The 8,427-nt window shown below is 35.9% G+C and overlaps 1 pseudogene; it reads left to right on the top strand.

Moving 5' to 3' along the window:
• The first annotated feature begins 3,697 nt into the window (after positions 1-3,697).
• The window catches only part of LOC143672078 (serine/threonine-protein phosphatase 4 regulatory subunit 2-like), a 66,784-nt pseudogene continuing 62,054 nt past the window's right edge, over positions 3,698-8,427 (top strand).

Here is an 8,427-nt window from a genome sequence, read left to right as displayed (position 1 = left end):
GAGATGCAGAAAGAAGTCACTCCGGGGAAAGATGTTGGAACCCAGGGGCCTGGAAAGAAGACTAGCAGAGACCATCCTGTGTCTTCCACATAAGAAAGAACCTCAGTGGAAAGTTAGCTGCCTTTCCTCTGAAGAACTAACAAAATAAATCCCCTTTTATTAAAAGCCAATCCATCTCTGGTGTGTTGCATTCTGGCAGCTAGCAAACTAGAACAGGCAGACACCAGGAAATGAACCCAGGTCTCCTGCATGGCAGGTGAGAATTCTGCCACTGAGCCACCATCGCACTGCCCTGAATCATTATATTGATATTTCTTTTAGTCTTCAGTATCTTAGAGCAGCTAGTAATAAAAACCAAAAATTGTGGAATTGTAACCCATATAAAACTCTGAAATCTACTCTACAACTAAATTGTTGTGGTGTGTTTTGTAATTTGTTGCTTTTCTGTATATATGTTATTTTTTCAGAAAAAAAGGGAAAATATCAATTATGTTTATAAATACACAGCTTTATAATGATACTGTGAACCATTAATTGTACACTTTGGGTGATTATATGATATGTGAATATATAATATATATCAATAAAAAATAACAAGGAGTGCACGGGTGGTTCAGTGGTAGAATGCTCACCTTTCATGCAGGAGACCCAGTTCAATTCTTGGACTATGCACCCAAAAAAAAAGTAAAAAATAATAGGATAATATGGGAAAAATACAATTAATGCAAACTAAGGACTATAGTTAACAGTAACATTGCAATACTTTTTCATCAATTATGACAAAAGTTCGATACCAAAGCTAAAAGTGAATAATAAGGGGTATAAGGGATATGGGTTTTTTTCCTGGTGAATGTTCTTAAATTGATTGTGGTGTGAATGCATGACTATGTGATTATACCAAGAACCACTGACTGTACACTTTGGATGAATTGCGTGGTATGTAAACAAAACAACTTAAAAAAGTGAAATGAATGGTGGGACATTACTAGAGATCCACAAAAATAAAAAGGATTATAAGTGGATATTAACAACTCTACACCAATGAATTAGATAACTTAAATGAAATGGACAAATTACTAGAGACACAAAGTACCAACACTGACTCAAGAAGAAATAGAAGATCTCAACAAACCAATAACTAATATGGAGATTGTATCAGTAATCAAAAGCCCCCAACAAGAAAGAGCTTAGAACCAGATGTCTTCACAGATGAGTTTTAACATTCTAAGAAGAATTAACAGCAAACCTGCTCAAACTCTTCCAAATTATGGAAGAGAAGGTAAAATTCTCTTACTCATCCTATGAGGTAAATTTCACCCTAATACTAAAGCCAGATAAATATATTACAGGAAAATTACAGCCAATATCTCTTTGCATCTTTGAACATAGATGCAAAAATCCTCAACCTAGAAATGCCAATGGGAGCAGATGAAAAAAAAAACCCTCCCCTCTAAAAAAAAAAAGCTTGCTGGGTGCCTTTTTCTTACTTTATGAAATGACCAGAACCTCCATTCACCATTCATAATGAAATAGTAAAAGTGTAAATAGAAATAGTAAAACATCAGTGTTTTGTCCCTGATGCTAGGGGAAATGCATTCAGTCTTTCCTCATTAAACATGATGTTATCTGCAAGTTTTTCACAGAAATCTTACATCAGGTTGAGGAAGTTCCTTTCTATCCTTGTTTGTTGAGGATTTTTATTCTATGAATGGCTGATTGATTTGTCAAAAGCCTTTTTTTATAGCAACTTTGAGCTCATGTTTTCTTTTTTTACTTTTATACTATGAATAAGTGTACTACATTAATTGGTTTTTGGATGTTAACCAACCCCGCATTCCTGGGATAGATTGCACTTGGCCATGGTGTATAATCCTATAATTCTTTTGACATGTTGCTGGAATAAGTTTGCTAATATTTTCTTAAGAATTTTTGCATTTATGTTCATGGGATATTGGTCTGTAATCTTCTTTTATTGTGATATCTTTACTGTTTTGGTATTGCCATAATACTGATATCATAGAATGAGTTGGGAAGTGTCCCCTCCTCCTCTGTTTTCTGAAAGAGTTTGTGAAGGAATGATATGATTTCTTCCTTAAAATATAGGATAGAATTTACCAGTGATGCCATCTGGGCCTAGGATTATTTTGTGGGGAATATTTTAATTACTACTTCAATCTCTTTACTGGTGATACATCGGTTCAGTCTTTTTCTTTCTCTTTCTTTTAAAAAATTGCAATATATTTACTGAGATATAATTAATGTACTGTTTTAGTCAGGGTTCTCTAGAGAAACAGAACCAACAGGTGATATTGGTAAAATATGAAATTTGTAAAGTTGTCTCCTGTAACTGTGGGAATGAAAGAGTCCAAAATCGATAGGGAAGGCTGTGGTGTTGGCAACTCTGATGGAAGGTCAGGACAAACTCCACAGAAGAGTCTCACTGGCTGAAGAAGCAGTGGAAAAGTCTTCTTTCTTAAAGTCTTTGGCTGATTGGATTATCTCATTGGTGGGAGGCATACCTTAGTTGATCACAGATGTAACTAGCCACAGATGCAATCTGTGACTAATGATTTAATATATCAGCCTTCCAGTTATCAACCAGCCATGAAATATCCTTGCAGCAATGGTCAGGCCAGTGCTTGCCTGACCAGACAACTGGGCATCATCACTTAGCCAAGTTGATATCAGAATCTAACCATCACACATACCATAAAATTCATCCCTTTAAAGTGCACAACTAAATATCTTCCAGTAGAGTCACAGAGCTGTGCAATCATCACCACCATAAATTTTAAAATATTTTCATCACTCCAAAAAGAAACCTTTAGCCATCACCCCCTTATTTCCCCATCCTTCCTCCCCAGCCCAAGGCAATCTATTTTCTGTCTATCAATTCACCTGTTATAAACATTTCATATAAGTAGAATCACACAATATATGATCTTTTGTAGCTAGCTTCTTTCATTTAGCATCAGGACTTTATTTTTATAATGGAATAATATTCTATTATATGGACATACAACTTTTATTTATCCATTCATTAGTTGACAAGCATTTGGGTTGTTTCAACTTTTTGGCTATTATGAATAATATTGCTATAAACATTTGTGCACAAGTTTTTGTGTAAATATATGTTTTCACTTCTCTTGAGTATATACATAAAAATGAGTTCTGTTTCTTCTTGAATCAATTTCTGCAATTTGTGCTCAAGACATGTACATTGTTAAGTTTATTGGTATAAAGTTGTTCAAAATATTCTCACATAATCGTCTTAATTTCTGTAAGGTTAATAGGGTGTCCCCTCTTTTATTCCTGATTTTGATAAATTATTTTTTCTCTCTATCACTCATTTATTGGTCAGTTGAAGTAAAGATTTCTTAATTTTGTTGATCTTGACAAAAACAAATTTTTATTTCATTTATTTACTTTATTTTTTGTTGAGTTTCAAATGATTCAGGAAAACAAAAGAATACATACAAACACCACATACACATATACACATTGAAATAGAGAGAATGAATTTGTGAATCTAAGTAAAGGGTATGTAGGAAAGCCTTGTTCTAATCTTGCAATTTTTCTATAGGTTGTAAATAATATCACAATAAAAATTCACTAAAAAATAAAAAACTGAATTCACCCCCTACCCCAGAGCATTTTGACTCCAATGGGCAAGAGAGAAAAAGAGAGAGGTGAGGGGATGGAACTCAGGAAGGATGGGCCCAAGACCACTGTCCAGAGTTCTCTCACGTCCCAGCATAGCATGGGAAGGCTCAGAAGATGCTTTCATGCAGCTGGGAACTGGCAGCAGTGGAGAGTGAGGCATGTAGTTCAAGATGAAGAACAAGTCTGCGTGGTCCAAGGACAGGACCAAAGGAGAATGAGGTATGCTTACAGATGCTTGTGTGAATAGTGACCCCCTCCCCAAGCCTTGGTACCATCCAAACTTGCAGAACTGATTTGTAACACAGGAGGATCCTGAAACATGAATTGACTGATATTATCTCTGCCAGTCAATAGATGGGGGCACTAAATAGAAATTATAGAAAAAGCTATATTTCTTGTGCATACCTCTCCTTGCCTGAGAAATGCTTACCTGTTAAACACACGCACACACGCACACACACAATGATAATACTAATAAAAAATTGTGGAGTGGCTATATTAATTTTAGACAAAGTAGACTTCAGAATAAGGAAAATCATCACAACGAAGAGAGATATTGCATAATGATAAAAGGGTCAATTCTCCAAGAAGACATAGCTATCCTAAATGTCCATGCAACTAACTACAGAGCTTCAACATACATGAAGCAAAATCTGATAGAATCTAAAGGAATAATGCATGAATCCACATTTATACTTGGAGACATCAATACTCTCTGTAACTGGTATAGCAAGTAGACAAAATCTGCAAAGCTACAAAAGTATATAATACTACTGACTAACTGAATTGCTATAAGAAAGGTCTTCAATGAGAAACTAAGGCTTAGAATGTCATGAATCAGGACACTCATTTATCCATACCTATTGAACATCACCACATGAATGTCTCACAATGCACTTGTAGATATTCTGGGGACATTCTGGAGACTTTTGGATCTTGACTTCCCCCAAGTTAACTATACTTTGAAAAGAGACTTTCTTCATCGGTCACCAGACTATTTCCAAAATTAAAGCTAGTCCAGCTCTTAAAAATAAATCTACCTATCTAAATATAAGAGCTAGTGACATAAAACTCTTAGAAGAAAAGATAGGGGAAAATCTTCCTGACCTTAGATTTTCCAATGATTTATTAGATATAGCACCAAAAGCATGAGCAATAAAACAAAGCATACATGAATTGTACATCTTCAAACTTGAAAGCATTGCATGTCAAAGGACACTATCAAGAAAGTGAAAAAATTACCCACAGAGTGGAAAAAAATATTTGGAAGTTGTTCTAGTTTGCTAGCTGCCGGAATGCAACACACCAGAGACAGATTGGCTTTTAATAAAAGGGGATTTATTTTGTTGGTTCTTCAGAGGAAAGGCAGCTAACTTTCCACTGAGGTTCTTTCTTATGTGGGAAGGCACAGGATGGTCTCTGCTGGTCTTCTCTCCAGGCCCCTGGGTTCCAACAACTTTCCCCGGGGTGACTTCTTTCTGCATCTCCAAAGGCCTGGGCTGAGCTGCTGGTGCTGAGATGAGGAATGCCGAGCTGCTTAGCGGTGCTACATTGCAATCTCTCATTTAAGCACCAGCCAATTAAGTCGAATGTCACTCATTGCAGCAGACACGCCTCCTAGCCGACTGCAGATGTAATTAGCAACAGATGAGATTCACGTACCATTGGCTTGTGTCCGCAGCAACAGAACTAGGTATGCTCACCTGGCCAAGTTGACAACTGAATCTAACTAACACAGAAGTCATATACCTGATAATATCCAGAATATGTAAAGAATTCTTAAAATCCAACAACAGAAAGGCAAACAATTCACTTTAAGAGTGGGCAAAAGACTTGGATAGATGCTTCCCCAAATAAGATATACAACTGGGCAATAAGCACACTAAAAGATGTTCAATATCTTTAATAATCAGGGAAATGGAAATCAAAACCACAATAAGATGCCACTTCACATCCACTAAAATGACCATTACTAACAAAACAGAAAATAATTAAGTGTTGTCAAGGATGAAGACAAATTAGAACCCTTGTATGGTGCTGGTAGGAATGTGAAATGGTTCAGCCACTGTGAAAAAAGGTTTGGTAACTCCTCAAAAAGTTGAACATAGAATTACCACATAACCCAGCAATTCCAGTTGTAGGTATATACCTCCAAAGAATTGAAAGCAGAGATATCAATAGATATTTGTATACCAATGTTCATAGCAGCATATTCACAGTTGTATAAAGGTAGAAACAACCCAAGTGTCCATCAACAGATGAATGGGTAAACAAAATATGGCATTATACATACAATGGAATATTATTCAGCCATAAAAAGGAATGACATTTTGATACATACTACATCATGGATGAATCTTGGAATTATCATGTTGAGTGAAATAAGCCAAACACAAAAAAAGACAAATATTGTATGATTCCACTTTTATGAAATAACTAGAAGAGGCAAATTCAGAGACAGAAAGTAGATTAGAGGCTACCAGGGCCCAGGGGTAGGGGAGAAAGAGAATTATTGCTTAATAGGTACAGAGTTTCCATTTGAGGTCATAAAAGAGGCTTGGTAATAGATGGTGGTAATGGTAGCACAGTATTGTGAATGGAATTAATACTATTGAAATGTACACTTAAAATAGAAAATTTTGAGTTGTTTTATATATGTTATCACAATAAGAAAATGTATAGCCTTTGTATATCAAAGAATTATTACTTAAAATCCATAAAGAGAAGATCCCATTTGCAGCAGCAATGGAAAAGTTAAGTCAGTATGAAAATTGACTTGAATAACACTATCAACCAATTTGCCCTGTCATTTATAGAAAATTCCTTCCAACAAAAGAATATACATTATTTTAAAGCACACAGAATATCTACCAAAGTAGGCAATAATCTAGCCCATAAAGCAAGTCTCAGTGAATTTAATGGAATTCAAGACATATAAAATATTCTCTGATCACAATAGAATTAAAATCAATAACAGAAAATATTCTTAAAATCCCCCAAATATCTGGAAGCTAAATAATACACTTCTAAATAACCCACATGTCCAAGAAGACATAAAAAAGATATTAAAAAGTATCTTGAAGTGAATGAAAATGAATATACATCATATCCAAATTTGTGGAAGGCATCTTGTGCAGGAAAAGGTTAACTCAACAAAATTGAGTTACTTAAACCCTGCATATTCCCAAGAAAGGCCTGTTTTCAGAACTGGCCCTTGGCCAGTGCGTAAGAACTAAGCACTGAGCTCTTGGATTGTTCTGTCTGATTAGGGTGTTTCTTTATGCATGAGGTTTTGTGCCATGCTGTGCCAGTTTGATGGTTTATGCTAACAATGGGATTTATGGTGAACACCTGCTTTTACTTGATGAAGACTGAGTAACTGAGGCCAGTTAAGCAGGTGCTACATGTCTGCATGACTGATCCCCAATAAAGTCCCTGGACACAAAGGTTCAATCAGGTGAGCTTCCCCAGGAAGCAACACATTGCACATATTATCACACATCATTATGGGAATTAGGTATATCCCATATGACTCCACTGGGCGGGGACACCTAGAAAACTGTACCTGGTTTCCCCTAGATATCACCTCCTGTGCTTTTTCCCTTTGCTGATTTTAATCTGTATCTTTTTACTGGAATAAATTGTAAGCTTGAGTATAAGAACTTCTGAGTCCTGTGAATCCTTTCAATTGAGTCATCAAGCCTGATCCTGATCTTGGGGACTCCTGACACACAGTTAAAGCATTAATTAGATTAAATGTATAGTCCTGAATGACTATATAAGAAAGGTCTCAAAAATTGAACTCAGTTTCTACCTTAAGAAAGTACAGTAAGAGCTGCTAAAGAAATTTAAAATAAGCAGAAGGATGGAAAAGAATAAAGATCAAAGGGAAAATCAATGAAATAGAAAACAGAAAAAGAACAGGGAAAATGAATGAAATCAAAAGTTAGTTTTTTGAGAATTCAAGACAATGGTAAACCTCTAGCTAGACTGATCAGGAAAAAAAAGTGAAGACCCAATTTTCCAATATCAGGAATGATATAGGTAACATGACTACCCATATCTACAGATATTGAAAGAATCAATTCCTTAAAAGGCACAAATACCAAAGCTCACTCCAGAAGAAACAGACAACCTGAGTAGCCTATATTTATTATAGAAACTGATTTTGTAGTTAAACACCTTTCCAAAAAGAAAAATCCAGGCCCAGAATGCTTCACTGGCAAATTATATGGAATAGTTAAGGAAGAAATAATAACAATTCTACACAAACTCTTCAGAAAATTGGAGAGTGAATATATCCCAACTCATTCTTTGAGGCCAATGTTGCTCTGATAACAAAACCAGACAAAAACATCACAGGGAAATAAAATTATAGGCCAATATCCCTGTATTAGCTAGGGTTCTGTAGAGAGACAGAATCAGAGGAAGATATCTGTAAATATGAAATTTATAAAAGTGTCTCACTTAACCATGGAGATGTAGAGTTCAAGGTCTGTAGGGCAGGCTGTGACCTGGCAGCTCCAATGAAGGTCCTCAATGAACTCTCAGGAGAGGCTGGCTGGCTGAAGCAGGAAGAGTGATTGTCTCTTCTGAATCCTCCTTAAAAGCCTTCTAGTGATTAGATTAAGCATCACTTTTTGCAGAAGACACTTCCCATAGCTGATTGCAAATGAAATCAGCTGTAGATGCAGCCAACATGGTCATGATTTATGTCCATGAAATGTCCTCATAGCAACAGACAGGCCAGTACTTGCCCAATCA

This window comes from Tamandua tetradactyla, chromosome X, assembly GCF_023851605.1.
Source record: "Tamandua tetradactyla isolate mTamTet1 chromosome X, mTamTet1.pri, whole genome shotgun sequence".
In the NCBI taxonomy this organism is placed as follows: domain Eukaryota; kingdom Metazoa; phylum Chordata; class Mammalia; order Pilosa; family Myrmecophagidae; genus Tamandua; species Tamandua tetradactyla.
Note: the sequence above shows the minus strand (reverse complement) of the source record. Positions and strands in the feature narration are given on the sequence as shown.